The sequence below is a fragment of the Gavia stellata genome, chromosome 15 (genome assembly GCF_030936135.1).
Source record: "Gavia stellata isolate bGavSte3 chromosome 15, bGavSte3.hap2, whole genome shotgun sequence".
Classification (NCBI taxonomy): domain Eukaryota; kingdom Metazoa; phylum Chordata; class Aves; order Gaviiformes; family Gaviidae; genus Gavia; species Gavia stellata.
The window spans coordinates 16,282,530-16,291,261 of record NC_082608.1 but is presented as its reverse complement, the minus strand read 5'-3'; positions in this window follow the sequence as shown (position 1 = coordinate 16,291,261).

Here is an 8,732-nt window from a genome sequence, read left to right as displayed (position 1 = left end):
GGTTACTTCTTCTTTTGTTTGAAAAATAAACATTTGGTTTGAGATCACATTTTTCCACTTGAGTGCATGAGAATATACTTTCATGGTGCTTGATATTTTAAGATTTATTTGCAAAATGTCAAACATGTTTCTGTTTAGCTTTCTTTACTTGCAGTTATGTTTTCTTTTTTATTAATATATATTATTTGAACCATGTTCATATTCTTTGGAACATACTGTTTAGCAGCTTTCAACTATTGAGCCCTCTGTTAATAGGACAATGAGAAACTTGTCAAATTCATGAGGAAAAAGGAAAGAAAAAACATACCAAATTTTTTTCAGCAATTTTAAATCTTTCCACCTCATGACACACAACTTGTACAATTGTTAAAGAGTTCTGTGACATAACCACGTGAAATTATGAAAATATATGGGGTGAGAGTATTACAAAGTGATGACAGCTGATTCCTAATTTCGTCATTCATTTTATTTCTTGTCTTTATTAACAGCTTGAGATAAGCTGATTTTTGTGGTTGGTATATTCATAGTTAACATGTTGCTATATTTCTTGAGACATATGTACTCTGCAAAATATTTTAACCAGTGAAAGCGCCTGTCTGAACTAAATAAAATAAGGATAATATAGGACATGCTGAACCCATGTAGAAATCCCCCTTCCCCCTCTTCTGCATCTGCATAAGGAATGAGCCATGAGTCAAACCAGCAAAACAAGTTTGACAATGCTCCATTTGCAGGCCCGCTGAATAAAATGGCGAAAGATGGGGTGAAATAAGGAAAAAACCCAGCTACAAACAAAATTTTAGATTGTTTACCTGTTTTGTCTGGTCTATGAGTCAGGCTAATTTCACACTGTAATTTAAAGAGCTAGAGAGGAAGAAAAGGAAAAGCCTCACCAGCGTCCTTTGACATGACATTTGTGTTCCACATTAAAGTAACAACTTTAGTGTTTGTTGGTAATCAGAGTAAGAGGTAGTTCTCCAAAGCCTCATTTCAAAATGGTATCTGCTTGCTAGATTACACCTTATTATTGAATAATAACCTATGATCAAATACTGAAATAACAGTTGAGAATGGGCCTGAAGTGAGTTCTCCATTATTAGCATGTTCTTCTATTTTAAGATTTTTTATGTATTTTATGGTATGTAGCAAGTGTTTCCACATTAACATTTAAATACTTAAATTTCTATCTCAGTAGTTTAATCTTATTCTTATATCCTTCAGACTTTCATGACATTACAGTTATCTGATAAATGCACAGTTCTCTGTTTCCTTTGAAGTAGTGAATTATTATAAGTATGGACTAGATTATCCATAGATTATCTTCCCTGCAACACAAATCATGAGATTGTTGAGAGCCTGGGCACACACTCTACATCAAGCTGCAAGGTCTGGTTTCGTACTTGCTCCAGGATTATGGAAGTGAATTTTCCCTGACTGGTTTTAAGAAGTATCTCTAGCCACAGGCCCCTGATGGCAGCACATGAGCTAGAATCTTCGCAAAAAGCAGCATTTTGTTTTCTCCGAAGAGTGGTTTCATCACCTAAAAGCCAAAACTGTCCCTGCTCTAACAGTCAGTCAGTACTAAAAGGAAGTTCCAAATTCCAAAATTTTGCTTTTTAGGTCCAAGATTTGATGCTTATTATCAACTTTAGTGATGGCAGTAAGGAGGAGCTAATGTCCCAAGTTCCTTGAAATTGTGTGGTCATTTAAGGATATTACCTTTCATCTGAAAAAAAGAAGTTTCCATCTTGTAGTTGTAAAAGAAAGGCTAAAGTCTATGAAAAACTAAAGCAAATAATCTGTACACAACTGACTTCTGCTGCATAAACTCTCATGAAAACATGAGTACGTAATGATTTAATGACTTGTACATTTCTCTCATGATTTTTAAGACGGCTGTCACACATCTGATTTGATGTGAAATGCTAGAGTTAAGACTGGAATGGTGCCTCAGCCTTCTCTGCATTGTGGTAACATGGATATCTGGATTGTGAGAGGTAGTTTAAATATGTTAATAAGTAGCCCTAGAATTATATACAAGTGAAACATACTTGCTTCCATAATCAAGACTACAAAATCCAACAGTGTGAAAATTAATGTTTCCTATAACATCTCAAAACCAAATATTCTAAAATAAAGGAACAAAAAAAAGGGAAGATATTTTATCAGCCAGAGTCTAAATGAAGAAGGGTGTTGTCTGAAGATTTATGAACCCTGTAGTTCTCCAGGTGGCTCCTGTTGCTTGTTTCCTCACAGGACATCATCAGACTCTGTGATATTCACAGGGGTTGCAGTGCAAATGGTTTTGAAGCAAATAGCAATGCCTCCACTGCACTCTTTAGTCTCCTGTTCAGGGAAAGTATTCTGTCTGCATTGTCCATAATTGTTCAGCTTTCCTTAATGGATACCTCCAGCAGACTGATCTTCTATTCTTGTGCTGGACAAGTGTTTAGAAGCTTATGGTCCATGCCCAATTCCGAATAACTTTTTCCACTCCACAGAGAGTTGGATGGTCCCTTTAGGAAATGTGTGATTCAGTCATTCCAATTCTTTTTTAATTATTAATTTCTACTCTTCATTTATATTTCATTGAACTGCAGAAAATCTCCAGTCATCACAGTGCCACTTCCATCTCTTAACAGTCTGAAATATTTATTAAACTCATTAAGCTCCAGTCTCAGTAGCTAATTACAACAAACGTATGTTTATGGAAACAAATCTAGCCATGAAGATTAAATTTAAATGAGTGCTAAAAACTCCTTGCCTTCAGAGATTTTTGTTTTTCCTCTTTTTAATTTGTCATGCTGATTTGTAAAGCTTCCTAGTTATTCTGGTAACATTAGCACTGTTGATAATAACAGACACTGTTTGTTTTGGAGAAGTGCCAGTATTCTAAGTACATATCTAATTTGTCCAGACAGTTTTAAAGTCTCCTGAATTTAAATTATAAGTTTAACCTGAAGAGTTATAACAGCTAATTACAGATTAAAATTTGGAATGTGAATTTTTTTTAAACAAAATGAACTACCAGAATTCTTTGAAGTTAAGGGCACTGAACAAATTCTACCCCTTTTGTATTATGAATGTCACCAACCCATGCATTCAAGCAGAGCTCTCAGAGGATTGAGCATGTGGACTTGATGCTATTTAAAGGTTTCAACAGACATTTTGTGGCTGATTTTGAGGCCACTGCTAGACCTAAACCTGTGTGTGTGTGTTTAGTGGTGTAGAAAAACACTTTGCCATTGCTGGAGGCTCTTCTGGAATGTCATCCAAGTTAGATCTCCTCTGAAGCATCCTCTGGAGGACCATCTTCCTCTCCGAGAACTATAGATAGGCTACTGGGATGAGCTCTTTAGGTTGTGATAGGTGGCATTCTAGAATAGTCTTCAATCTTGCACTGTCTTCGACAACAAAATCCTCAGTAACATATTTTTTCAGCAAAGTCTTCCCGTGAAGATAGAAAAGTGTGTTTAGGCTGCCACAGCGAAATTGCTAGCTACTTGAATATTAACTCTTACTTGCTAAAAGTAATTGCCTTCATTTCTACTTATGAGCCTTTCTGGAAGCTGTCCCCAAAAAAACTGATGTACCTAAACGGTGACTCCCCAAGAACCATTGGAATAATTCTGCGTACATAGGCTGTACAGAGCTTTCTGTGAGAACGCCCTCCTTCAACAGAAAAGGAGCAAGCTCTTTCCCTCAAGAAATTCTGGCCATAGGATTTACTGGGTATTACAGTTTGTTTATGGGTATAGACAATATGAGACATGGAGACTGGATTAAAAAATCTCTTGGATTGCTTTATATTCCCTAGACAAAATTTACTATTGATGCAGATTGCTCCAGTTCTGTTGATTTGTTACACTCTGAGCTGGCCTGAAATTCTGTCTAGCAATAGGTTTCAGCAAAACGTGACTTCAGTAGAGCTATACCAGCTCGCACCAGCAGAGACTTTCGGGAGAATCTGATCCCCTGTTCACAGCAAGAAGCCTGTGAAGTCTCACTGATACTTTTCAGTAAACTGATACCCAGTTTTACTACAAATATATTTGCTGTGAAGTGGTGTGAAATTCAGAGCACTGTGTAAGAGTTGTCAGTTATGTGGATTAACAGAACATGAGTTAGGAAGATTCTTTTCTGAATGAGAAAGGTAGTGTAGGAATTTTTTGTCTTTGATAGCATTTCACTTCAGTTTCAGTAGAGTGAAGGATCTGAAGCATGTACGAAACTGAGCCCATTGTGACTTGGTAATGATGGGACTATAATGCCACACTTCAGTTCAGTGATATACCTTTTGGCGTTACAGAATTTCCACATTTCAGAGTTATATAGCAGCAGGAAAAATCTAAAAAGCTTAGCTATAAAAGATAGCAGCAGATGTAAAGAAAACAAGGCATAAAGAAATAGAAGTTATATGCGGAAACAGTAGTTTTAAATAGCATCTTTCAGCTTGAGAGTCAAAACATGGAAGCCAGAGATTCCTAAAAAGACAAAAGGCCTCCCACATAATCACCCTTGGAGTGGAAATATTCACTGATTTTTTTAATACAGCTGTTTCCTTCTTGATTTATATGTCGATGACTTTGTCTTCTGCTTTTTGTGTAAATTGGGATCAGGCAGTGCCCTGGAAGAAGTACAGCAGGGTGTGTGAGCTGAGGGCAGGTGTGCGGGCTCGCTGCTGACATCTGCTGGATGCTATTTCAGCTTCACTCGCGAAGGGAATTTGTCTTGACTTGCTTCTTGGCTGCAGTGGAGCCAGGATAGAAAATGTTATGGTGGTGCAGAACAGAAGAATTCCTTTATGGACATACTAGGTCTAGCATATCCTTCAGATGTGCGTAGCAAGTTCCACCATTTCCACACTGACTGCTTTTCAGGCACGAGCATGCAGACGGACTGGATGCAAAAGTCACCAGATAAGTGCTTCTGGGTTTGTGATTGCCTGAATCCTACCCTTTGAATTCAGAAAAATTGCTTAGCATTATTGTCATGCTGTTTTAAAAAATATTTGTGGGTATGCTTTGAGTTAGGTTACTTAGACAGATAAGCTTGGAGTTGAACGTGGAGTGTCCCTCTGGCATTGTATGCTGTATTGAGACAGATTTTAGGAAAAAGTAGCCCTATTTTATTTTTTTTTATCCAAAGAAATAGGAGTCAGATAAGGTATCATAGCTTGATAGCCATCAGTGTACTTTGCCAGATAAAATCAGATTTTGTCTTAAAGTGTTTATGTAACTGCCAGTCAATAAGTATGTGCAGAACTTGGGTCATGGTACAGTGACATTAGACAGGGTTCAGAGAAGTAGGCATACAAACAGCGTAGTTTTTTGACATGCAGTCATTCAGCCACACTAGAGTAGCATGTTGCACTAACCATTCCAAATCCTGTTATTTCCTTTAGTATACTAAAATATTAATGGTACATTGTGGAGGGTAGAATTACTTCATCATTTGACTTTCCAGTCCAAGGCAGGGAATGCATGGATGTACAGTAAGTGTACATTCTGGAGTTCCAAACATTTCAGTCTCTGAATATGAAGGACTGTTTTTCCCCATCTGAGGACTGCAGAGCCTGTTCAAACTACAAATACATTGAAGTGCATTTCCAAAAGTGCTTAAAATCCTTACAATCTATTTTTGATGGCAAGATTTTTAGTGCACATGAATCAAACACATCTATTAGGCTGGAAAATAAATGGCTTTTGGTTTTTTAAAGTTTCAAGGAGTATCTCTCCCTCTTGAACACCAGCACTTATTTCTGTCCCTCTTCAGACAAGAGTGGACAATGACATACTTCTCTAATCTCTCTCCACTGAGCACTCAGGGCAATAAAATGGAATTCTCCATTTCAAGTATCCATGGATTCAGTTCCTTTCTTTTTTGACCTGATACAAATGGTATCTTCTGATGTTTTTATAATGATACCATTAAGCATACCAAAGGAAATTAGTACTTACACAGTTTACCTAGGACTGCATCTGACTTTTTCCAGGTATGTCCTCTTTTTCTACCTAGATATTTTGTTCAGGAAAAAATGAGGTAATGTGATGCCTGCTTAGGACTCTGATGAGCTGATCAAGGCCATTTGCAGACATATCTATTGCATATGGTCAGATCTACTCTACAGTATATGAACAATGGATCCCATGCATTTGGGATGCATGGGATCTAATGTGTGTGCACTGAATAGGTGATCTGTGTGAGCACAGTAAATCCAATTCACTCTGAACTTACCGTATGTGTACAAATCAAGGACGCATCCCAGACACATTAGTCTCACTGCATTTCATTTTGTCTGGGAAAACCTGGACAGAAATATGGTAGCCCTAAGCTTCCCACATTCCACACTGCACACACACACATAATAGGTTCATGTCTTGAACCCTTAGTCTCTCTTGGGCTTTCCATTATTGTTGATACAACACATAAATTTCAGGTTAAGTATTCTCCTGACTTTGCAGTTATTTGCGATTTTCCTGTAGGCCCAACAGTCTTTAAATCCTTCGGAGTCTCTTATTAGACTTTTAGGTGGGAAATAACAGATGCCCCTTGATTTAGCTCTGAGGATGATTCAGTAGAAATCTCTTCTCTGTGTAATGCCCTGGTATCTAACAAACCACTCCATGTGATTTTTGCAGACGTGGGCATTGTTCTCTTTGTTTCATGTTCTCTGTTGTTTTCTTAGCCAAGTTGCTTTGGTATTTATTAATTGAGAGTTGTAAGTAATTCAGTTAATCTAATACTTGATCAGCAATTTCAAATCAACATTTGAGAGGGAACATGCCCTAAGGCAGTTGTTATTTATTCTGGTCAGGTAATTCCTTTCTGGGCTGTTTAAACAGCAACGTGTTTTCTGTAACAGTGAGGCTACCCAACTTAGGAAAGGACTTTGCAGAAGTCTGCCTTTCTGTTTCTTTAGAAGTTTAGCTAAGTAGACTGCTTAGTGTGATAATGATGATCAAGTATTAAGATGGACAGATAGCAGCATAATTAAGAATATGCAACACTGCAATATAAAGTCCAGGCATCTGGTAAGGATTAGATTTGCTGGACATACAAAATCATGAAGATACAAACCATTTTGACAGATCTGATACGGAGAAGAAAGATGAATACATTACCATTTAAGCTGCCCGTGTAGCACTGAGAAATCCTATAGTGTTTTCCACTTAAAATATTTTAACATCAAAAGCTAAACATTTGGGTCTCAGGGAAAAGTTCTCGTATTTATATGTATCACCTATTGGTAAATTCTCCCTTAAGTATTTTAAGTATTTTATTCCTCTGTGGAGGAAATATCGACTATACTGCTCACATTTGGATTTTAGAAGATTTATTTTCTCCATTCGGAGTTTCAGAGTATGAGTAAGTCTGACCTGGTATTCCAAAAAAGTTCAATAGTCATGAAGCTCCATAGCAGAGTTGCTTCTGGGCAGCTCATAAGGAAGAAGTTAGAATAATCTCGCTGAAATATAAAAGACTGAGCTATAATAAAAGCACTGTGATAATTCAGGGGCTAGCATATACAAGCCACATTTGTAGTTAATAAACAACCAAGGTTTAATCACTGCAAGTAGATTGCTCCCTTCACACCTATAAAAAAGTGCTTTCAAAGTTAAGCAGCACAGGCATTTAGTGAGAACTCTGACATTACAAAAGTTATACCTCGTCATGTTTATCAACAAGGTAAAGCCATAACACAAGCCTCCGTTCTCCCTTCTCTTCCTCCTCCTAAGAACAACAACCTGCACACTACCAAAGCATTAAGGTCTATTTAGTGAATTGTTAGAGCAGGTTTTCCCTGGACCTAATAAGGCAAGTGTCTGCAGCTCCAGAATAAAGTGGGAAATTGAAGAAAGCTTTGAATTTCAAACATCTTTCAGTGAGGAATTAGTTTTAAAAGACATACAACAATAAGCCATGAAATAAGTCCAGACACCATAATTCAGGGATAGAATATGCTATGAAACTGGCAGGCATCCAGGCCAGAGCCAGGTGCCTATTTTGGATTAGATTCAAGTGGCCTTAGGCCACCTACAGAGCTTTCAGGTAAAATCTGGAAGCTGCTCACCTCAATATGCCCTACCTTACTTCTATTTCAGGTACTTGTGAAGGATTCCCAGATGGCTGGCCCTCGTCCAAAACAATATGCTTTCAGATCGCATTGTCTCTGTACTGTGATGAGGCAGGTTTCAGAAAAAATGTATCTGGAAAACAGAGACTTAATAAACTGCCCATTTTCCTCAGTTTGCAATGAGAAAATTTTACTCATGAGAACAGCATTTATGTCTCGCTGCTCTTGACACCCTTAGCATGTGATTGCAAATGAGCAAGACACAAGTGTATATATATAATCAAAGGGACACAAAAGGTAAATCCTGAAAAAAAATAATCTTGCAGCTTAGACTATTATAGATCATAAAAAATAAAAGTACTTTGTCAACCTAGTTCATATTTTACCTGTCACTTTTTTTGTTTACTTTTAATTCCATTTTATTCTGGATCATGAAAATAGGCCAAGGTAACTGAAGTTGTAGACTTTAGTGTGTAGACTTACAGTTTTTGCTTGACTGTGGCTAAGTCCTAGACGTGCGATGCCTTCCATAGTCCTCTGAAAGATCCTGTGCATATCGCAGTACACATCATGCAGTGTGCAACTCCAGTTTCATACTGTGAGCGCAGCAGGCAGTGCTAGCTGGCCTGGCAGAGCTGGAGGCAGCGCGTTTCTT